The following is a 24178-nucleotide window of genomic DNA, read 5'->3' as shown; positions in this document are numbered from 1 at the left end:
TAGTTATCCCAATAGAATCCCCCATCCGCGTGATCATTACTGCAGGAGACGTACTCCACTCCTGAGCAGTCCCAACGCTCGGAGTTAAAACAGACGCAATCCCAGGCCGACTAAACCAAACTTCATTCATTACCACCCGGCCTGGGATTTTTTACGGACAATGCTCAGAAATTTGCGGGGCTAATCACAGCTACATACCCATTGTAGTAGAATCAACCCCACTCCCACATTTCGAGGCCTGATCGTCCCTTCTATCATCATCCTAATCATTAAGAAGCTATGCAACAGCACTAGCCTTTTAAGCTAGCCAAAGAGGGACTTCCCCCTCCTTAATGATATGCCACAGCTTAACCCCGCACCATGATTTTCAATCATAATTATAACCTGATTAACCCTAGCACTCCTCATCCAACCAAAACTACTAGCCTTCACCACAACCAACCCCCCATCAAATAAGACCTCCCTCACTACCAAACCCACACCATGATCCTGACCATGAACCTAAGCTTCTTTGACCAATTTTCCAGCCCCAATCTATTCGGCATCCCCTTAATCCTACTATCCCTACTCTTCCCAGCCCTACTATTCCCGTCCCCAAACAACCGATGAATCAACAACCGCCTTTCTACTATCCAAACATGACTCCTTCACCTAATCACAAAACAACTAATAGTCCCACTCAACAAAAATGGCCACAAATGAGCCATAATATTTACATCCCTAATAATCATACTTCTTACAATCAACCTTCTAGGCCTCCTTCCATATACATTCACCCCAACCACCCAACTATCTATGAACATAGCCCTAGCCTTCCCACTATGGCTCGCCACACTACTAACAGGCCTACGAAACCAACCATCAGCCTCTTTAGCCCACCTATTACCCGAAGGTACCCCTACACCCCTAATCCCCGCACTAATCCTGATCGAAACAACCAGCCTACTAATCCGCCCCCTAGCCCTCGGAGTCCGCCTTACAGCCAACCTTACAGCAGGACACTTACTCATCCAACTCATCTCTACAGCCTCCATTGCATTAATACCCACCCTTCCTGCAGTATCCATCCTAACAATAATCATCCTACTACTCCTAACCATCCTAGAAGTAGCAGTAGCCATAATCCAGGCCTACGTCTTCGTGCTCCTTCTAAGCCTATACTTACAAGAAAACATCTAATGGCACACCAAGCACACTCATACCACATAGTTGACCCAAGCCCTTGACCAATCTTCGGGGCAGCCGCCGCCCTACTCACAACCTCAGGATTAATCATGTGATTCCACTACAACTCATCCATACTACTAACCCTAGGCCTCATCTCAATACTCCTAGTAATACTCCAATGATGACGAGACATTGTACGAGAAAGCACCTTCCAAGGCCATCACACTCCCACAGTCCAAAAAGGCCTACGATACGGCATAATCCTTTTCATCACATCCGAAGCATTCTTCTTCTTAGGGTTCTTCTGAGCGTTCTTCCACTCGAGCCTGGCCCCAACCCCAGAACTAGGAGGCCAACGACCCCCAACAGGAATTAAACCACTCAACCCGATAGAAGTCCCCCTACTAAACACAGCCATCCTACTAGCCTCAGGCGTTACCGTAACGTGAGCCCATCACAGCATCACAGAAGGAAACCGAAAACACGCCATCCACGCCCTAACCCTAACGATCCTCCTGGGATTCTACTTCACAGCCCTACAAGCAATAGAATACCACGAAGCCCCATTCTCAATCGCCGATAGCGTCTACGGATCTACCTTCTTCGTTGCCACTGGATTCCACGGACTCCACGTAATCATCGGATCCTCCTTCCTGACCGTCTGCCTCTTCCGACTGATCAAGTTCCACTTTACATCAGACCACCACTTCGGATTCGAGGCAGCAGCCTGATACTGACACTTCGTAGACGTCATCTGACTATTCCTCTACATAACCATCTACTGATGAGGATCTTGCTCTTCTAGTATATTAATTACAATTGACTTCCAATCTCTAGAATCTGGTATAAACCCAGAGGAGAGCAATGAACGCACTCATGTTCATATTCGCCCTATCATCAATCCTAAGCGCCGCCCTAACCGCATTAAACTTCTGACTCGCCCAAATAAACCCCGACTCAGAGAAACTCTCACCGTACGAATGTGGATTCGACCCACTTGGATCTGCTCGATTACCATTCTCAGTCCGATTCTTCCTCAGTAGCCATCCTGTTCGTCCTATTCGACCTAGAAATCGCCCTCCTACTCCCCCTGCCATGAGCCGTCCAACTCCAATCCCCCCTAATGACCCTCACCTGAACTGTAGTGATCCTCCTTCTCCTAACACTCGGACTGGCCTACGAGTGAATTCAAGGGGGCCTAGAATGAGCAGAATAACAGAAAGTTAGTCTAACCAAAAAGATAGCTGGTTTCGACCCAGCAGATTACAGCCAACCCTGTAACTTTCTTATGTCGCCCCTACATTTAAGCTTCTACTCAGCCTTCATTTTCAGCGGACTAGGGCTAGCCTTCCACCGAACCCACCTAGTATCCGCCCTACTATGCCTTGAAAGCATAATATTATCGATATTCGTAGGCCTATCAATATGATCCATCGAAAACCAAGTCTCCTCATTCACCATGGTACCAATTCTCATGCTAACCTTCTCAGCGTGTGAGGCGGGCACAGGCCTGGCCATCCTAGTAGCCTCCACCCGCACACATGGCTCCGACCATCTACACAACCTAAACCTCCTGCAATGCTAAAAATCATCCTACCCACAATCATACTTCTTCCAACAGCCCTGCTGTCTCCACCAAAATTTCTATGGACTAACACCACCTTATACAGCCTCCTAATCGCTGCCCTAAGCCTACAGTGATTAATCCCAACCTACTACCCCTACAAATTTTTATCCAACTGAACAGGAATTGACCAAATCTCATCCCCCCTCCTAGTACTATCCTGCTGACTACTCCCACTCATAATCATAGCAAGCCAAAACCACCTGCAACAAGAACCCCTACAACGCAAACGAATCTTTATCTCAACCTTAGTCGCAGTCCAGCCATTCATCCTACTAGCCTTTTCCACCACAGAACTAGCACTATTTTACATCTCATTTGAAGCAACCCTCATTCCCACCCTAATCTTAATCACCCGATGGGGGAACCAACCAGAACGCCTAAGCGCTGGCATCTACCTGCTATTCTACACGCCAGTAAGCTCTCTACCCCTGCTAATCACAATCATACACCTATACGTGAAAATTGGCACCCTGCACCTGCCAACCCTACAACTAACCCACCCAACCCTATCCACCTCATGGACAGGAATACTATCAGGTCTAGCACTGCTCATAGCATTCATAGTAAAAGCCCCACTATACGGCCTACACCTCTGACTGCCAAAAGCCCACGTAGAAGCACCCATCGCAGGCTCAATACTCCTCGCCGCCCTACTACTAAAGCTAGGAGGATACGGAATTATACGAGTCACTCTATTTATGGGCCCACTGTCCAACCTCCTGCACTACCCCTTCCTAACCCTGGCCCTATGAGGCGCCCTAATGACTAGCTCAATCTGCCTACGACAGACAGACCTAAAATCACTAATCGCTTATTCATCCGTTAGCCACATAGGCCTAGTTATCGCCGCAGGAATAATCCAAACCCACTGATCATTCTCAGGGGCAATGATCCTAATAATTTCCCATGGACTAACTTCCTCCATACTATTCTGCCTAGCCAACACAAACTATGAACGTACGCACAGCCGAATTCTACTACTCACACGAGGCCTACAACCTCTCCTACCACTCATAGCTACCTGATGATTGCTGGCCAATCTAACAAACATAGCCTTACCCCCAACAACAAACCTCATAGCAGAGCTAACCATTATAATCACCTTATTCAACTGATCTGCCTTCACGATCATCCTAACAGGAATCGCAACCCTACTAACCGCCTCCTACACCTTATTCATACTACTAATGACCCAACGAGGCTCAATCCCCTCCCACATCACATCTATGCAAAACTCAACCACGCGAGAACACCTGCTCATAACACTCCACATTATCCCAATATTCCTCCTAATCCTCAAACCCGAACTGATCTCCGGAATCCCCTCATGCAAGTATAGTTTAAACCAAACATTAGACTGTGATTCTAAGAATAGAAGTTCAAACCTTCTTACCTGCCGAGGGGAGGGTTTAACCAACAAGAGCTGCTAACTCTTACATCTGAGCCTAAAACCTCAGCCCCCTTACTTTTAAAGGATAACAGCAATCCACTGGTCTTAGGAACCACCCATCTTGGTGCAAATCCAAGTAAAAGTAGTGAACCCCACACTACTAATCAACTCCCTCACACTACTCACGCTGACAATCCTCCTAACCCCAATCATCCTGCCATTTCTATTTAAAAACTTTAAAAACACCCCAAAAGCCACCACCCGCGCTGTTAAAACCGCATTCCTAATTAGCCTAGCCCCTACAACCGCATTCATCTACTCGGGAGTAGAATCTGTCACCTGCCACTGGGAGTGAAAATTCATTATAAACTTTAAAATCCCCCTGAGCCTAAAAATAGACCAATACTCAATAACATTTCTTCCAATCGCCCTATTTGTAACATGATCAATCCTACAATTCGCCATATGATACATGGCCTCAGAGCCATACGTAACAAAATTTTTCACCTACCTACTGACATTCCTAGTCGCCATACTCCTCCTAACAACCGCAAACAACATATTCCTCCTATTCGTAGGCTGGGAAGGAGTACGAATCATGTCCTTCCTTCTCATCGGCTGATGACAAGGCCGAGCAGATGCCAACACCGCCGCCCTACGAGCCGTAATCTACAACCGAATCGGAGACATCGGACTGATCCTGAGCATAGCATGACTAGCTTCAACATTCAACACCTGAGAGATCCAACAAGCCGTACACCCCCACCAAACCCCAATCCTCCCCCTCATAGGATTAATCCTCGCAGCCGCAGGAAAATCCGCCCAATTTGGACTCCACCCATGACTGCCCGCAGCAATAGAAGGCCCCACCCCAGTATCAGCCCTACTGCACTCCAGTACCATAGTAGTAGCCGGAATCTTCCTGCTCATCCGCATGCACCCCCTGCTAGCCACCAACCAGACAGCCCTAACTGCCTGCCTATGCCTAGGTGCTCTATCAACCCTATTCGCTGCCACATGCGCCCTAACCCAAAATGACATCAAAAAAATCATTGCTTTCTCAACATCCAGCCAACTAGGACTAATAATAGTCACTATCGGACTAAACCTCCCACAACTAGCCTTCCTACACATCTCAACCCATGCCTTCTTTAAAGCCATACTATTCCTATGCTCAGGGTCTATCATCCACAACCTAAACGGAGAACAAGATATCCGAAAGATAGGAGGCCTACAGAAAATACTCCCAGTCACTACTTCCTGCCTAACCATCGGAAACCTGGCGCTGATAGGAACCCCATTCCTAGCCGGATTCTACTCAAAAGACCTCATCATCGAAAGCTTAAACACATCATACCTAAATACTTGAGCCCTACTCCTAACCCTTATAGCCACAGCATTCACCGCAACCTACAGCATCCGCATAACCATCCTAGTCCAAGCTGGACAAACCCGAATCCCCCCAATAGTATCAATAAACGAAAACAACCCACTAATCACCGCCCCCCTAACCCGACTCGCCCTAGGCAGCATTACAGCAGGAATAATCATTACCTCTTTCATCACACCAACCAAAACCCCCCCAATAACCATACCCCTTATCACCAAAACTGCTGCCATCCTCATAACAATCCTAGGAATCATCCTAGCCCTAGAACTATCGAACATAACACACACCCTCACTCACCCCAAACCAAACCCCCTCATAAACTTCTCCTCTGCATTAGGGTACTTCAACCCCCTAGTACACCGATTCTTCTCCAAAAACCTACTAGAAAAGGGACAAAACATTGCCCTACACTTGATCGACCTCTCCTGACTCAAAAAAATAGGGCCAGAGGGCCTTGCTGAACTACAAGTAGCCGCAAGCAAAGCCGCAACCTCAATACACACAGGGCTAATTAAGGCCTACCTAGGATCCTTCGCCCTCTCCATCCTGGTAATAATCCTAATAACACACAGACTCACTAATGGCCCCTAACATCCGCAAATCCCATCCCCTACTAAAAATAATCAACAACTCCCTAATCGACCTACCCGCCCCCTCCAACATCTCTGCCTGATGAAACTTCGGCTCCCTTCTAGCCATCTGCTTAGCCACACAAATCCTAACAGGCCTGCTACTAGCCATACACTACACCGCAGACACTTCACTCGCCTTCTCCTCAGTAGCTCACACATGCCGAGACGTCCAGTACGGATGGCTCATCCGCAACCTCCACGCCAACGGTGCTTCGCTCTTCTTTATCTGCATCTACTTACACATCGGACGAGGCCTCTACTACGGCTCCTACCTATACAAAGAAACCTGAAACACAGGAGTAATCCTCCTACTCACCCTAATAGCAACTGCCTTCGTAGGGTATGTCCTACCATGAGGACAAATGTCATTCTGAGGGGCCACCGTAATCACCAACCTATTCTCAGCCATCCCGTACATTGGGCAAACTCTAGTAGAATGAGCCTGAGGAGGATTCTCAGTAGACAATCCAACCTTAACCCGATTCTTCGCCATCCACTTCCTACTGCCCTTCCTAATTGCAGGAATCACCCTAGTCCACCTAACCTTCCTACACGAATCAGGCTCAAATAACCCACTAGGAATCGTATCAGACTGCGACAAAATCCCATTCCACCCATACTTCTCCATTAAAGACAGCTTAGGGCTTACCCTAATAATCACCCCTCTAATAGCACTAGCCCTATTTTCACCGAACCTCCTGGTTCTTGGAATCCTAGTTGGGAGTGGTTGGCCACATGAGATGTACAGGATTTTTACCTGTGATTTAGTCTTGACAAGGCTATGTAATTGGTTTACTAACGTCTCATAAGAAAGAAGCATGAGCGGTTAACGCAGTTGGCTTGAAACCCATCCCCAGTGGTGCCAGTGCACTCTCTGAACTCACTGAAGTGCATCCCCAGTGGTGCCAGTGCACTCTCTGCACTCACTGCACTGCATTTCCAGTGGTGCCAGTGCGCTCTCTGGAGTCACAGCACTGCATCCCGAGTGGTGCCAGTGCGCTCACTGGACACACTGTACTGCAACACAGGTGGTGCCAGTGCACTCTCTGCACTCACTGCACAGCATCCCCAGTGGTGCCAGTGCATTCACTGGACTCACTGGACTGCATCCCAAGTGGTGCCAGTGCACTCTCTGGACTCAATGCACTACATCCCCTGTGGTGCCAGTGCACTCTCTGGACTCACTGCACTGCATCCCCAGTGGTGCCAGTGTACTCTCTGGACTCACTGCACTGCATCCCCAGTGGTGCCAGAGCACTCTCTGGACTCACTGCACTGCATCCCCAGTGGTGCCAGTGCACTATCTGGACTCACTGCACTGCATCCCCAGTGGTGCCAGTGCAATCTCTGGACTCACTGTAGTGCATCCCCAGTGGTGCCAGTGCACTCTCTGGACTCACTGCAGTGCATCCCCAGTGGTGCCAGTGCACTCTCTGGACTCACTGTACTGCATCACCAGTGGTGCCAGTGCACTCTCTGGACTCACAGCAGTGCATCCCCAGTGGTGCCAGTGCACTCTCTGGACTCACTGCACTGCATCCCCAGTGGTGCCAATGCACTCTCTGGACTCACTGCACTGCATCCCCAGTGGTGCCAGTGAAGTCTCTGGACTCACTGCACTGCATCCCCAGTGGTGCCAGTGCACTCTCTGGACTCACTGCACTGCATCCCCAGTGGTGCCAGTGAAGTCTCTGGACTCACTGCACTGCATCCCCACTGCTGCCAGTGCACTCTCTGGACTCACTGCACTGCATCCCCAGTGGTGCCAGTGCACTCTCTCGAGTCACTGCACTACATCCCCAGTGGTGCCAGTGCACTCACTGGACTCACTGTACTGCATCATCGGTGGTGCCAGTGCACTCTCTGGACTCACTGCACTGCATCCCCAGTGGTGCCAGTGCACTCTCTGGACTCACTGCACTGCAGGCCCAGTAGTACCAGTGCACTCACTGGACTCACTGTACTGCATCTCCAGTGGTGCCAGTGCACTCTCTGGACTCACTGCACTGCATCCCCAGTGGTGCCAGTGACCTCTCTGGACTCACTGCACTGCATCCCCAGTGGTGCCAGTGTACTCACAGGATTCACTGCACTGCATCCCCAGTGGTGCTAGTGCACTCTCTGGACTCACTGCAGTGCATCCCCAGTGGTGCCAGTGCACTCTCTGGACTCACTGAAGTGCATCCCCAGTTGTGCCAGTGCACTCTCTGGGCTCACTGAAGTGCATCCCCAGTGGTGCCAGTACACTCACTGGACTCACTGCACTGCATCCCCAGTGGTGCCAGTGCACTCTCTGGACTCACTGCACTGCATCCCCAGTGGTGCCAGTGCACTCTCTGGACTCACTGTAGTGCATCCCCAGTGGTGCCAGTGCACTCTCTGGACTCACTGCAGTGCATCCCCAGTGGTGCCAGTGCACTCTCTGCACTCACTGAACTGCATCCCCAGTGGTGCCAGTGCACTCTCTGGACTCACTGCACTGCATCACAGGTGGTGCCAGTGCACTCTCTGGACTCACTGCAGTGAATCCCCGGTGGTGCCAGTGTACTCTCTGCAGTCACTGCGCTGCATCCCCAGTGGTGCCATTGCACTCACTGGACTCACTGGACTGCATCCCCAGTGGTGCCAGTGCACTCTCTGGACTCACTGCACTGCATCCCCAGTGGTGCCAGTGCACTCTCTGGACTCACTGCAGTGCATCCCCAGTGGTGCCATAGCACTCTCTGGACTCACTGCACTGCATCCCCAGTGGTGCCAGTGCACTCTCTGGACTCACTGCACTACATCCCCAGTCGTGTCAGTGCACTCTCTGGACTCACTGCACTGCATCCCCAGTTGTGCCAGTGCACTCTCTGGACTCAATGCACTGCATCCCCAGTGGTGCCAGTGCACTCTCTGGACTCAGTGCACTGCATCCCCAGTGGTGCCAGTGCACTCTCTGGACTCACTGAAGTGCATTCTCAGTCGTGCCAGTGCACTCTCTGGGCTCACTGAAGTGCATCCCCAGTGGTGCCAGTGCACTCTCTGGACTCACTGTAGTGCATCCCCAGTGGTGCCAGTGCACTCTCTGGACTCACTGCAGTGCATCCCCAGTGGTGCCAGTGCACTCTCTGCACTCACTTCACTGCATCCCCAGTGGTGCCAGTGCACTCTCTGGACTCACTGCACTGCATCCCCAGTGGTGCCAGTGAAGTCTTTGGACTCACTGCACTGCATCCCCAGTGGTGCCAGTGCACTCTCTGGAGTCACTGAAGTGCATCCCCAGTGGTGCCAGTGCACTCTCTGGACTCACTGCACTGCATCCCCAGTGGTGCCAGTGCACTCTCTGGACTCACTGTACTGCATCCCCAGTGGTGACAGTGCACTCTCTGGACTAACTGCAGTGCATCCCCAGTGGTGCCAGTGCACTCTCTGGACTCACTGCAGTGCATCCCCAGTGGTGCCAGTGCACTCTCTGGTCTCACTGCACTGAAGCCCCAGTGGTGCCAGTGCACTCTCTGGACTGACTGCACTGCATCCCCAGTGGTGCCAGTGCACTCTCTGGACTCACTGCACTGCATCCCCAGTGGTGTCAGTGCACTCTCTGGACTCACTGTACTGCACCCCCAGTGGTGCCAGTGCACTCACTGGACTGACTGCACTGCATCCCCAGTGGTGCCAGTGCGCTCTCTGGACTCACTGCACTGCATCCCCAGTGGTGCCAGTGCACTCACTGGACTCACTGCACTGCATCACAGGTGGTGCCAGTGCACTCTCTGGACTCACTGCAGTGAATCCCCGGTGGTGCCAGTGTACTCTCTGCAGTCACTGAGCTGCATCCCCAGTGGTGCCAGTGCACTCACTGGACTCACTGGACTGCATCCCCAGTGGTGCCAGTGCACTCTCTGGACTCACTGCACTGCATCCCCAGTGGTGCCAGTGCACTCTCTGGACTCACTGCAGTGCATCCCCAGTGGTGCCATAGCACTCTCTGGACTCACTGCACTGCATCCCCAGTGGTGCCAGTGCACTCTCTGGACTCACTGCACTGCATCCCCAGTCGTGTCAGTGCACTCTCTGGACTCACTGAAGTGCATCCCCAGTTGTGCCAGTGCACTCTCTGGACTCAATGCACTGCATCCCCAGTGGTGCCAGTGCACTCTCTGGACTCAGTGCACTGCATCCCCAGTGGTGCCAGTGCAATCTCTGGACTCACTGTAGTGCATCCCCAGTGGTGCCAGTGCACTCTCTGGACTCACTGCAGTGCATCCCCAGTGGTGCCAGTGCACTCTCTGGACTAACTGTACTGCATCACCAGTGGTGCCAGTGCACTCTCTGGACTCACTGCAGTGCATCCCCAGTGGTGCCAGTGCACTCTCTGGACTCACTGCACTGCAGCCCCGGTGGTGCCAGTGCAATCTCTGGACTCACTGCACTGCATCCCCAGTGGTGCCAGTGCACTCTCTGGACTCACTGCACTGCATCCCCAGTTTTGCCAGAGCACTCTCTGGACTCACTGCACTGCATCCCCAGTGGTGCCAGTGCACTCTCTGGAGTCACTGAAGTGCATCCCCAGTGGTGCCAGTGCACTCTCTGGACTCACTGCACTGCATGCCCAGTGGTGCCAGTGCACTCTCTGGACTCACTGCACTGCATCCGCTCATGATCGGAGGATTCGGCAACTGAGTAGTCCCCCTCATAATCGGTGCCCCCGACATAGCATTCCCGCGAATAAACAACATAAGCTTTTGACTCCTCCCCCCATCATTCCTCCTACTACTAGCCTCATCCACTGTAGAAGCTGGCGCCGGCACAGGCTGAACTGTCTACCCTCCCCTAGCAGGTAACCTTGCCCACGCCGGAGCTTCAGTAGACCTGGCTATCTTCTCACTCCACTTAGCCGGTATCTCCTCCATCCTTGGGGCCATCAACTTTATCACCACAGCCATCAACATAAAACCCCCCGCACTCTCACAATACCAAACCCCACTATTTGTCTGATCCGTACTAATTACCGCCATCCTACTCCTTCTATCACTCCCCGTACTCGCCGCCGGTATTACAATATTACTAACTGATCGAAACCTAAACACCACATTCTTCGACCCCGCTGGAGGAGGAGACCCAATCCTGTACCAACACCTATTCTGATTCTTCGGACACCCAGAAGTCTATATTCTGATCCTACCGGGGTTCGGAATCATCTCACACATAGTCACGTACTACTCAGGCAAAAAGGAGCCCTTCGGCTACATGGGAATAGTCTGAGCCATACTATCCATCGGCTTCCTAGGATTCATCGTCTGAGCTCACCACATGTTTACAGTAGGAATAGACGTTGATACCCGAGCCTACTTTACATCAGCCACTATAATCATTGCCATCCCTACCGGAATCAAAGTATTTAGCTGACTAGCCACCCTGCACGGAGGAACAATCAAATGAGACCCCCCCAATACTATGAGCTCTAGGATTTATCTTCCTATTTACCATCGGAGGATTAACAGGAATCGTTCTTGCAAACTCTTCCCTAGACATCGCCCTGCACGACACGTACTACGTAGTTGCCCACTTCCACTACGTCCTATCCATAGGCGCCGTCTTTGCCATTCTAGCAGGATTTACTCACTGATTCCCACTACTCACTTGGTTTACCCTACACCAAACATGAGCAAAAGCCCACTTCGGGGTAATATTTACAAGAGTAAACCTAACGTTCTTCCCCCAGCACTTCCTAGGCCTAGCAGGAATACCCCGACGATACTCGGACTATCCCGACGCCTACACACTATGAAACACCATTTCCTCCATCGGCTCCCTAATCTCAATAGTAGCCGTAATCATACTAATATTCATCATCTGAGAAGCCTTTCCGGCCAAACGAAAAGTCCTACAACCAGAACTAACTACCACAAACGTTGAATGAATCCACGGCTGCCCTCCCCCATACCATACTTTCGAGGAACCGGCCTTCGTCCAAGTACAAGAAAGGAAGGAATCGAACCCTCACATGCTGGTTTCAAGCCAACTGCATTCACCGCTCATGCTTCTTTCTTATGAGACGTTAGTAAACCAATTACATAGCCTTGTCAAGACTAAATCACAGGTAAAAATCCTGTACATCTCATGTGGCCAACCACTCCCAACTAGGATTCCAAGACGCCTCATCACCCATCATAGAAGAACTCGTTGAATTCCACGACCACGCCCTAATCGTTGCCCTAGCTATCTGCAGCCTAGTTCTCTACCTTTTAGCCCACATACTAACAGAAAAACTCTCGTCCAATGCTGTAGACGCCCAAGAAGTAGAGCTGATCTGGACAATCCTACCTGCTATCGTCCTGGTACTCCTCGCCCTCCCATCCCTACAAATCCTCTACATAATGGACAAAATCGATGAACCAGACCTCACCCTAAAAGCCATCGGCCACCAATGATACTGAAGCTACGAATACACAGACTTCAAAGACCTATCATTCGACTCCTACATAGTGCCCACCCCAGACTTACCCAACGGCCACTTCCGACTGCTAGAAGTTGACCACCGCGTAGTTATCCCAATAGAATCCCCCATCCGCGTGATCATTACTGCAGGAGACGTACTCCACTCCTGAGCAGTCCCAACGCTCGGAGTTAAAACAGACGCAATCCCAGGCCGACTAAACCAAACTTCATTCATTACCACCCGGCCTGGGATTTTTTACGGACAATGCTCAGAAATTTGCGGGGCTAATCACAGCTACATACCCATTGTAGTAGAATCAACCCCACTCCCACATTTCGAGGCCTGATCGTCCCTTCTATCATCATCCTAATCATTAAGAAGCTATGCAACAGCACTAGCCTTTTAAGCTAGCCAAAGAGGGACTTCCCCCTCCTTAATGATATGCCACAGCTTAACCCCGCACCATGATTTTCAATCATAATTATAACCTGATTAACCCTAGCACTCCTCATCCAACCAAAACTACTAGCCTTCACCACAACCAACCCCCCATCAAATAAGACCTCCCTCACTACCAAACTCACACCATGATCCTGACCATGAACCTAAGCTTCTTTGACCAATTTTCCAGCCCCAATCTATTCGGCATCCCCTTAATCCTACTATCCCTACTCTTCCCAGCCCTACTATTCCCGTCCCCAAACAACCGATGAATCAACAACCGCCTTTCTACTATCCAAACATGACTCCTTCACCTAATCACAAAACAACTAATAGTCCCACTCAACAAAAATGGCCACAAATGAGCCATAATATTTACATCCCTAATAATCATACTTCTTACAATCAACCTTCTAGGCCTCCTTCCATATACATTCACCCCAACCACCCAACTATCTATGAACATAGCCCTAGCCTTCCCACTATGGCTCGCCACACTACTAACAGGCCTACGAAACCAACCATCAGCCTCTTTAGCCCACCTATTACCCGAAGGTACCCCTACACCCCTAATCCCCGCACTAATCCTGATCGAAACAACCAGCCTACTAATCCGCCCCCTAGCCCTCGGAGTCCGCCTTACAGCCAACCTTACAGCAGGACACTTACTCATCCAACTCATCTCTACAGCCTCCATTGCATTAATACCCACCCTTCCTGCAGTATCCATCCTAACAATAATCATCCTACTACTCCTAACCATCCTAGAAGTAGCAGTAGCCATAATCCAGGCCTACGTCTTCGTGCTCCTTCTAAGCCTATACTTACAAGAAAACATCTAATGGCACACCAAGCACACTCATACCACATAGTTGACCCAAGCCCTTGACCAATCTTCGGGGCAGCCGCCGCCCTACTCACAACCTCAGGATTAATCATGTGATTCCACTACAACTCATCCATACTACTAACCCTAGGCCTCATCTCAATACTCCTAGTAATACTCCAATGATGACGAGACATTGTACGAGAAAGCACCTTCCAAGGCCATCACACTCCCACAGTCCAAAAAGGCCTACGATACGGCATAATCCTTTTCATCACATCCGAAGCATTCTTCTTCTTAGGGTTCTTCTGAGCGTTCTTCCACTCGAGCCTGGCCCCAACCCCAGAACTAGGAGGCCAACGACCCCCAACAGGAATTAAACCACTCAACCCGATAGAAGTCCCCCTACTAAACACAGCCATCCTACTAGCCTCAGGCGTTACCGTAACGTGAGCCCATCACAGCATCACAGAAGGAAACCGAAAACACGCCATCCACGCCCTAACCCTAACGATCCTCCTGGGATTCTACTTCACAGCCCTACAAGCAATAGAATACCACGAAGCCCCATTCTCAATCGCCGATAGCGTCTACGGATCTACCTTCTTCGTTGCCACTGGATTCCACGGACTCCACGTAATCATCGGATCCTCCTTCCTGACCGTCTGCCTCTTCCGACTGATCAAGTTCCACTTTACATCAGACCACCACTTCGGATTCGAGGCAGCAGCCTGATACTGACACTTCGTAGACGTCATCTGACTATTCCTCTACATAACCATCTACTGATGAGGATCTTGCTCTTCTAGTATATTAATTACAATTGACTTCCAATCTCTAGAATCTGGTATAAACCCAGAGGAGAGCAATGAACGCACTCATGTTCATATTCGCCCTATCATCAATCCTAAGCGCCGCCCTAACCGCATTAAACTTCTGACTCGCCCAAATAAACCCCGACTCAGAGAAACTCTCACCGTACGAATGTGGATTCGACCCACTTGGATCTGCTCGATTACCATTCTCAGTCCGATTCTTCCTCAGTAGCCATCCTGTTCGTCCTATTCGACCTAGAAATCGCCCTCCTACTCCCCCTGCCATGAGCCGTCCAACTCCAATCCCCCCTAATGACCCTCACCTGAACTGTAGTGATCCTCCTTCTCCTAACACTCGGACTGGCCTACGAGTGAATTCAAGGGGGCCTAGAATGAGCAGAATAACAGAAAGTTAGTCTAACCAAAAAGATAGCTGGTTTCGACCCAGCAGATTACAGCCAACCCTGTAACTTTCTTATGTCGCCCCTACATTTAAGCTTCTACTCAGCCTTCATTTTCAGCGGACTAGGACTAGCCTTCCACCGAACCCACCTAGTATCCGCCCTACTATGCCTTGAAAGCATAATATTATCGATATTCGTAGGCCTATCAATATGATCCATCGAAAACCAAGTCTCCTCATTCACCATGGTACCAATTCTCATGCTAACCTTCTCAGCGTGTGAGGCGGGCACAGGCCTGGCCATCCTAGTAGCCTCCACCCGCACACATGGCTCCGACCATCTACACAACCTAAACCTCCTGCAATGCTAAAAATCATCCTACCCACAATCATACTTCTTCCAACAGCCCTGCTGTCTCCACCAAAATTTCTATGGACTAACACCACCTTATACAGCCTCCTAATCGCTGCCCTAAGCCTACAGTGATTAATCCCAACCTACTACCCCTACAAATTTTTATCCAACTGAACAGGAATTGACCAAATCTCATCCCCCCTCCTAGTACTATCCTGCTGACTACTCCCACTCATAATCATAGCAAGCCAAAACCACCTGCAACAAGAACCCCTACAACGCAAACGAATCTTTATCTCAACCTTAGTCGCAGTCCAGCCATTCATCCTACTAGCCTTTTCCACCACAGAACTAGCACTATTTTACATCTCATTTGAAGCAACCCTCATTCCCACCCTAATCTTAATCACCCGATGGGGGAACCAACCAGAACGCCTAAGCGCTGGCATCTACCTGCTATTCTACACGCCAGTAAGCTCTCTACCCCTGCTAATCACAATCATACACCTATACGTGAAAATTGGCACCCTGCACCTGCCAACCCTACAACTAACCCACCCAACCCTATCCACCTCATGGACAGGAATACTATCAGGTCTAGCACTGCTCATAGCATTCATAGTAAAAGCCCCACTATACGGCCTACACCTCTGACTGCCAAAAGCCCACGTAGAAGCACCCATCGCAGGCTCAATACTCCTCGCCGCCCTACTACTAAAGCTAGGAGGATACGGAATTATACGAGTCACTCTATTTATGGGCCCACTGTCCAACCTCCTGCACTACCCCTTCCTAACCCTGGCCCTATGAGGCGCCCTAATGACTAGCTCAATCTGCCTACGACAGACAGACCTAAAATCACTAATCGCTTATTCATCCGTTAGCCACATAGGCCTAGTTATCGCCGCAGGAATAATCCAAACCCACTGATCATTCTCAGGGGCAATGATCCTAATAATTTCCCATGGACTAACTTCCTCCATACTATTCTGCCTAGCCAACACAAACTATGAACGTACGCACAGCCGAATTCTACTACTCACACGAGGCCTACAACCTCTCCTACCACTCATAGCTACCTGATGATTGCTGGCCAATCTAACAAACATAGCCTTACCCCCAACAACAAACCTCATAGCAGAGCTAACCATTATAATCACCTTATTCAACTGATCTGCCTTCACGATCATCCTAACAGGAATCGCAACCCTACTAACCGCCTCCTACACCTTATTCATACTACTAATGACCCAACGAGGCTCAATCCCCTCCCACATCACATCTATGCAAAACTCAACCACGCGAGAACACCTGCTCATAACACTCCACATTATCCCAATATTCCTCCTAATCCTCAAACCCGAACTGATCTCCGGAATCCCCTCATGCAAGTATAGTTTAAACCAAACATTAGACTGTGATTCTAAGAATAGAAGTTCAAACCTTCTTACCTGCCGAGGGGAGGGTTTAACCAACAAGAGCTGCTAACTCTTACATCTGAGCCTAAAACCTCAGCCCCCTTACTTTTAAAGGATAACAGCAATCCACTGGTCTTAGGAACCACCCATCTTGGTGCAAATCCAAGTAAAAGTAGTGAACCCCACACTACTAATCAACTCCCTCACACTACTCACGCTGACAATCCTCCTAACCCCAATCATCCTGCCATTTCTATTTAAAAACTTTAAAAACACCCCACAAGCCACCACCCGCGCTGTTAAAACCGCATTCCTAATTAGCCTAGCCCCTACAACCGCATTCATCTACTCGGGAGTAGAATCTGTCACCTGCCACTGGGAGTGAAAATTCATTATAAACTTTAAAATCCCCCTGAGCCTAAAAATAGACCAATACTCAATAACATTTCTTCCAATCGCCCTATTTGTAACATGATCAATCCTACAATTCGCCATATGATACATGGCCTCAGAGCCATACGTAACAAAATTTTTCACCTACCTACTGACATTCCTAGTCGCCATACTCCTCCTAACAACCGCAAACAACATATTCCTCCTATTCGTAGGCTGGGAAGGAGTACGAATCATGTCCTTCCTTCTCATCGGCTGATGACAAGGCCGAGCAGATGCCAACACCGCCGCCCTACGAGCCGTAATCTACAACCGAATCGGAGACATCGGACTGATCCTGAGCATAGCATGACTAGCTTCAACATTCAACACCTGAGAGATCCAACAAGCCGTACACCCCCACCAAACCCCAATCCTCCCCCTCATAGGATTAATCCTCGCAGCCGCAGGAAAATCCGCCCAATTTGGACTCCACCCATGACTGCCCGCAGCAATAGAAGGCCCCACCCCAGTATCAGCCCTACTGCACTCCAGTACCATAGTAGTAGCCGGAATCTTCCTGCTCATCCGCATGCACCCCCTGCTAGCCACCAACCAGACAGCCCTAACTGCCTGCCTATGCCTAGGTGCTCTATCAACCCTATTCGCTGCCACATGCGCCCTAACCCAAAATGACATCAAAAAAATCATTGCTTTCTCAACATCCAGCCAACTAGGACTAATAATAGTCACTATCGGACTAAACCTCCCACAACTAGCCTTCCTACACATCTCAACCCATGCCTTCTTTAAAGCCATACTATTCCTATGCTCAGGGTCTATCATCCACAACCTAAACGGAGAACAAGATATCCGAAAGATAGGAGGCCTACAGAAAATACTCCCAGTCACTACTTCCTGCCTAACCATCGGAAACCTGGCGCTGATAGGAACCCCATTCCTAGCCGGATTCTACTCAAAAGACCTCATCATCGAAAGCTTAAACACATCATACCTAAATACTTGAGCCCTACTCCTAACCCTTATAGCCACAGCATTCACCGCAACCTACAGCATCCGCATAACCATCCTAGTCCAAGCTGGACAAACCCGAATCCCCCCAATAGTATCAATAAACGAAAACAACCCACTAATCACCGCCCCCCTAACCCGACTCGCCCTAGGCAGCATTACAGCAGGAATAATCATTACCTCTTTCATCACACCAACCAAAACCCCCCCAATAACCATACCCCTTATCACCAAAACCGCTGCCATCCTCATAACAATCCTAGGAATCATCCTAGCCCTAGAACTATCGAACATAACACACACCCTCACTCACCCCAAACCAAACCCCCTCATAAACTTCTCCTCTGCATTAGGGTACTTCAACCCCCTAGTACACCGATTCTTCTCCAAAAACCTACTAGAAAAGGGACAAAACATTGCCCTACACTTGATCGACCTCTCCTGACTCAAAAAAATAGGGCCAGAGGGCCTTGCTGAACTACAAGTAGCCGCAAGCAAAGCCGCAACCTCAATACACACAGGGCTAATTAAGGCCTACCTAGGATCCTTCGCCCTCTCCATCCTGGTAATAATCCTAATAACACACAGACTCACTAATGGCCCCTAACATCCGCAAATCCCATCCCCTACTAAAAATAATCAACAACTCCCTAATCGACCTACCCGCCCCCTCCAACATCTCTGCCTGATGAAACTTCGGCTCCCTTCTAGCCATCTGCTTAGCCACACAAATCCTAACAGGCCTGCTACTAGCCATACACTACACCGCAGACACTTCACTCGCCTTCTCCTCAGTAGCTCACACATGCCGAGACGTCCAGTACGGATGGCTCATCCGCAACCTCCACGCCAACGGTGCTTCGCTCTTCTTTATCTGCATCTACTTACACATCGGACGAGGCCTCTACTACGGCTCCTACCTATACAAAGAAACCTGAAACACAGGAGTAATCCTCCTACTCACCCTAATAGCAACTGCCTTCGTAGGGTATGTCCTACCATGAGGACAAATGTCATTCTGAGGGGCCACCGTAATCACCAACCTATTCTCAGCCATCCCGTACATTGGGCAAACTCTAGTAGAATGAGCCTGAGGAGGATTCTCAGTAGACAATCCAACCTTAACCCGATTCTTCGCCATCCACTTCCTACTGCCCTTCCTAATTGCAGGAATCACCCTAGTCCACCTAACCTTCCTACACGAATCAGGCTCAAATAACCCACTAGGAATCGTATCAGACTGCGACAAAATCCCATTCCACCCATACTTCTCCATTAAAGACAGCTTAGGGCTTACCCTAATAATCAACCCTCTAATAGCACTAGCCCTATTTTCACCGAACCTCCTGGTTCTTGGAATCCTAGTTGGGAGTGGTTGGCCACATGAGATGTACAGGATTTTTACCTGTGATTTAGTCTTGACAAGGCTATGTAATTGGTTTACTAACGTCTCATAAGAAAGAAGCATGAGCGGTTAATGCAGTTGGCTTGAAACCCATCCCCAGTGGTGCCAGTGCACTCTCTGAACTCACTGAAGTGCATCCCCAGTGGTGCCAGTGCACTCTCTGCACTCACTGCACTGCATTTCCAGTGGTGCCAGTGCGCTCTCTGGAGTCACAGCACTGCATCCCGAGTGGTGCCAGTGCGCTCACTGGACACACTGTACTGCATCATCTGTGGTGCCAGTGCACTCTCTGGATTCACTGCAATGCATCCCCAGTGGTGCCAGTGCACTCTGTGGACTCACTGCACTGCATCCCCAGTGGTGCCAGTGCACTCTCTGGACTCACTGCACTGTATCCCCAGTGGTGCCAGTGCACTCACTGGATTCACTGCAGTGCATCCCCAGTGCTGCCAGTGCACTCTCTGGACTCACTGCACTGCATCCCCAGTGGTGCCAGTGCACTCTGTGGACTCACTGCACTGCATCCCCAGTGGTGACAGTGCACTCTCTGGACTCACTGCAGTGCATCCCCAGTGGTGACAGTGCACTCTCTGGACTCACTGCAGTGCATGCCCAGTGGTGCCAGTGCACTCTCTGGACTCACTGCACTGCATCCCCAGTGGTGCCAGTGCAGTCTCTGGAGTAACTGCAGTGCATCCCCACTGGTGCCAAAGCACTCTCTGGACTCCCGGCACCGCATCCCCAGTGGTGCCAGTGCACTCTCTGGACTCACTACACTGCATCCCCAGTGGTGCCAGTGCACTCTCTGGAGTCACTGCACCGCATCCCCAGTGGTGCCAGTGCACTCTCTGGACTCACTGCACCGCATCCCCAGTGGTGCCAGTGCACTCTCTGGACTCACTGAAGTGCATTCTCAGAGGTGCCAGTGCACTCTCTGGACTCACTGCAGTGCATCCCCAGTGGTGCCAGTACACTCACTGGACTCACTGCACTGCATCCCCAGTGGTGCCAGTGCACTCTCTGGACTCACTAAACTGCATCACCAGTGGAGCCAGAGCACTCTGTGGACTCACTGCAGTGCATCCCCAGTGGTGCCAGTGCACTCTCTGGACTCACTGCACTGCATCCCCAGTGGTGCCAGTGAAGTCTCTGGAGTAACTGCAGTGCATACCCACTGGTGCCAAAGCACTCTCTGGACTCACGGCAGTGCATCCCCAGTGGTGCCACTGCACTCTGTGGACTCACTGCAGTGCATCCCCAGTGGTGCCAGTGCACTCTCTGGACTCACTGCACTGCATCCCCAGTGGTGCCAGTGAAGTCTCTGGAGTAACTGCAGTGCATACCCACTGGTGCCAAAGCACTCTCTGGACTCACGGCAGTGCATCCCCAGTGGTGCCACTGCACTCTCTGGACTCACTGCAGTGCATCCCCAGTGGTGCCAGTGCACTCTCTGGACTCACTGCACTGCATCCCCAGTGGTGCCAGTGCACTCTCTGGACTCACTGCAGTGCATCCCCAGTGGTGCCAGTACACTCTCTGGACTCACTGCACTGCATCCCCAGTGGTGCCAGTGCACTCTCTGGACTCACTAAACTGCATCCCCAGTGGTGCCACTGCACTCTCTGGACTCACTGCACTGCTTCCCCAGTGGTGCCAGTGCACTCACTGGACTCACTGCAGTGCATCCCCACTGGTGCCAGTGCACTCTCTGGGCTCACTGCAGTGCATCCCCAGTGGTGCCAGTGCACTCTCTGGACTCACTGCACTGCATCCCCAGTGGTGCCAGTGCGTTCTCTGGAGTCACAGCACTGCATCCCCAGTGGTGCCAGTGCAATCTCTCGACTCACTGCACTGCATCCCCAGTGGTGCCAGTGCACTCTCTGGACTCACTGCACTGCATCCCCGGTGGTGCCAGTGCAGTCTCTGGAGTAACTGCACTGCATCCCTAGTGGTGCCAAAGCACTCTCTGGACTCCCAGCACCGCATCCCCAGTGGTGCCAGTGCACTCTCTGGACTCACTGCACTGCATCCCCAGTGGTGCCAGTGCACTCTCTGGACTCACTGCAGTGCATCCCCAGTGGTGCCAGTGCACTCTCTGGACTCACTGCACTGCATCCCCAGTGGTGCCACTGCACTCTCTGGACTCACTGCACTGCATCCCCAGTGGTGCCAGTGCACTCACTGGACTCACTGCAGTGCATCCCCAGTGGTGCCAGTGCACTCTCTGGAGTCACTGCACTGCATCCCCAGTGGTGCCAGTGCACTCTCTGGACTCACTGCAGTGCATCCCCAGTGGTGCCACTGCACTCTCTGGACTCACTGCAGTGCATCCCCAGTGGTGCCAGTGCACTCTCTGGACTCACTGCACTGCATCCCCAGTGGAGCCAGTGCACTCTCTGGACTCACTGCAGTGCATCCGCAGTGGTGCCATTGCACTCTCTGGACTCACTGCACTGCATCCCCAGTGGTGCCAGTGCACTCTCTGGACTCACTGCACGGCATCCCCAGTGGTGCCAGTGCACTCTCTGGACTCACTGAACTGCATCCCCAGTGGTGCTAGTGCACTGTGTGGACTCACTTCACTGCATCCCCAGTGGTGCCAGTGCAATCTCTGGACTCACTGCAGTGCATCCCCAGTGGTGCCAGTGCACTCTCTGGACTCACTGAAGTGCATTCTCAGTGGTGCCAGTGCACTCTCTGGACTCACTGCACTGCATCCCCAGTATTGCCAGTGCACTCTCTGGACTCACTGCAGTGCATCCCCAGTGGTGCCAGTGCACTCTCTGGACTCACTGCACTGCTTCCCCAGTGGTGCCAGTGCACTCTTTCGAGTCACTGCAGTGCATCCCCAGTGGTGCCAGTGCACTCTCTGGACTCACTGCAGTGCATCCCCAGTGGTGCCAGTGCACTCTCTGGAGTCACAGCACTGCATCCCCAGTGGTGCCAGTGCAATCTCTGGACTCACTGCACTGCATCCCCAGTGGTGCCAGTGCACTCTCTGGACTCACTGCACTGCATCCCCGGTGGTGCCAGTGCAGTCTCTGGAGTAACTGCACTGCATCCCCACTGGTGCCAAAGCACTCTCTGGACTCTCAGCACCGCATCCCCAGTGGTGCCAGTGCACTCTCTGGACTCACTGCACTGCATCCCCAGTGGTGCCAGTGCACTCTCTGGACTCACTGCACTGCATCCCCAGTGGTGCCAGTGCACTCTCTGGACTCACTGCACTGCATCCCCAGTGGTGCCAGTGCACTCTCTGGACTCACTGCAGTGCATCCCCAGTGGTGCCACTGCACTCTCTGGACTCACTGCAGTGCATCCCCAGTGGTGCCAGTGCACTCTCTGGACTCACTGCAGTGCATCCCCAGTGGTGCCAGTACACTCACTGGACTCACTGCACTGCATCCCCAGTGGTGCCAGTGCACTCTCTGGACTCACTAAACTGCATCACCAGTGGTGCCACTGCACTCTCTGGACTCACTGCACTGCTTCCCCAGTGGTGCCAGTGCACTCACTGGACTGACTGCAGTGCATCCCCACTGGTGCCAGTGCACTCTCTGGGCTCACTGCAGTGCATCCCCAGTGGTGCCAGTGCACTCTCTGGACTCACTGCACTGCATACCCAGTGGTGCCTGTGCGCTCTCTGGAGTCACAGCACTGCATTCTCAGTGGTGCCAGTGCACTCTCTGGACTCACTGCACTGCATCCCCAGTGGTGCCAGTGCACTCTCTGGACTCACTGCAGTGCATCCCCATTGGTGCCAGTGCACTCTCTGGACTCACTGCACTGCATCCCCAGTGGTGCCAGTGCACTCTCTGGACTCACTGCACTGCATCCCCAGTGGTGCCACTGCACTCTCTGGACTCACTGCACTGCTTCCCCAGTGGTGCCAGTGCACTCTCTGGACTTACTGCACTGCATCCCCAGTGGTGCCAGTGCACTCACTGGACTCACTGCAGTGCATCCCCAGTGGTGCCAGTGCACTCTCTGGAGTCACTGCACTGCATCCCCAGTGGTGCCAGTGCACTCTCTGGACTCACTGCACTGCATCCCCAGTGCTTCCAGCGCACTCTCTGGACTCACTGCACTGCATCCCCAGTAGTGCTAGTGCACTCTGTGGACTCACTGCAGTGCATCCCCAGTGGTGCCAGTGCACTCTCTGGACTCACTGAAGTGCATTCTCAGTGGTGCCAGTGCACTCTCTGGACTCACTTCAGTGCATCCCCAGTGGTGCCAGTACACTCTCTGGACTCACTGCAGTGCATCCCCAGTGGTGCCAGTGCACTCTCTGGACTCACTGCAGTGCATCCCCAGTGGAGCCAGTGCACTCTCTGGACTCACTGCAGTGCATCCGCAGTGGTGCCATTGCACTCTCTGGACTCACTGCACTGCATCCCCAGTGGTGCTAGTGCACTGTGTGGACTCACTGTACTGCATCCCCAGTGGTGCCAGTGCAATCTCTGGACTCACTGCAGTACATC

At 51.4% G+C, this 24178-nt stretch overlaps 2 pseudogenes; both read left to right on the top strand.

Annotated features, from left to right (window-relative positions):
* Positions 1–309: 309 nt before the first annotated feature.
* LOC136789894 (cytochrome c oxidase subunit 3-like) lies at positions 310–1962 on the top strand (annotated as a pseudogene).
* Positions 1963–13057: 11095 nt separating this feature from the next.
* LOC136789892 (cytochrome c oxidase subunit 3-like) lies at positions 13058–14696 on the top strand (annotated as a pseudogene).
* The last annotated feature ends 9482 nt before the right edge of the window (positions 14697–24178 follow it).

Source organism: Anser cygnoides, chromosome 2, assembly GCF_040182565.1.
Source record: "Anser cygnoides isolate HZ-2024a breed goose chromosome 2, Taihu_goose_T2T_genome, whole genome shotgun sequence".
Lineage (NCBI taxonomy): Eukaryota > Metazoa > Chordata > Aves > Anseriformes > Anatidae > Anser > Anser cygnoides.
The sequence above is the reverse complement of the archived record's forward strand: the minus strand, read 5'-3'. Positions and strand labels throughout refer to the sequence as shown.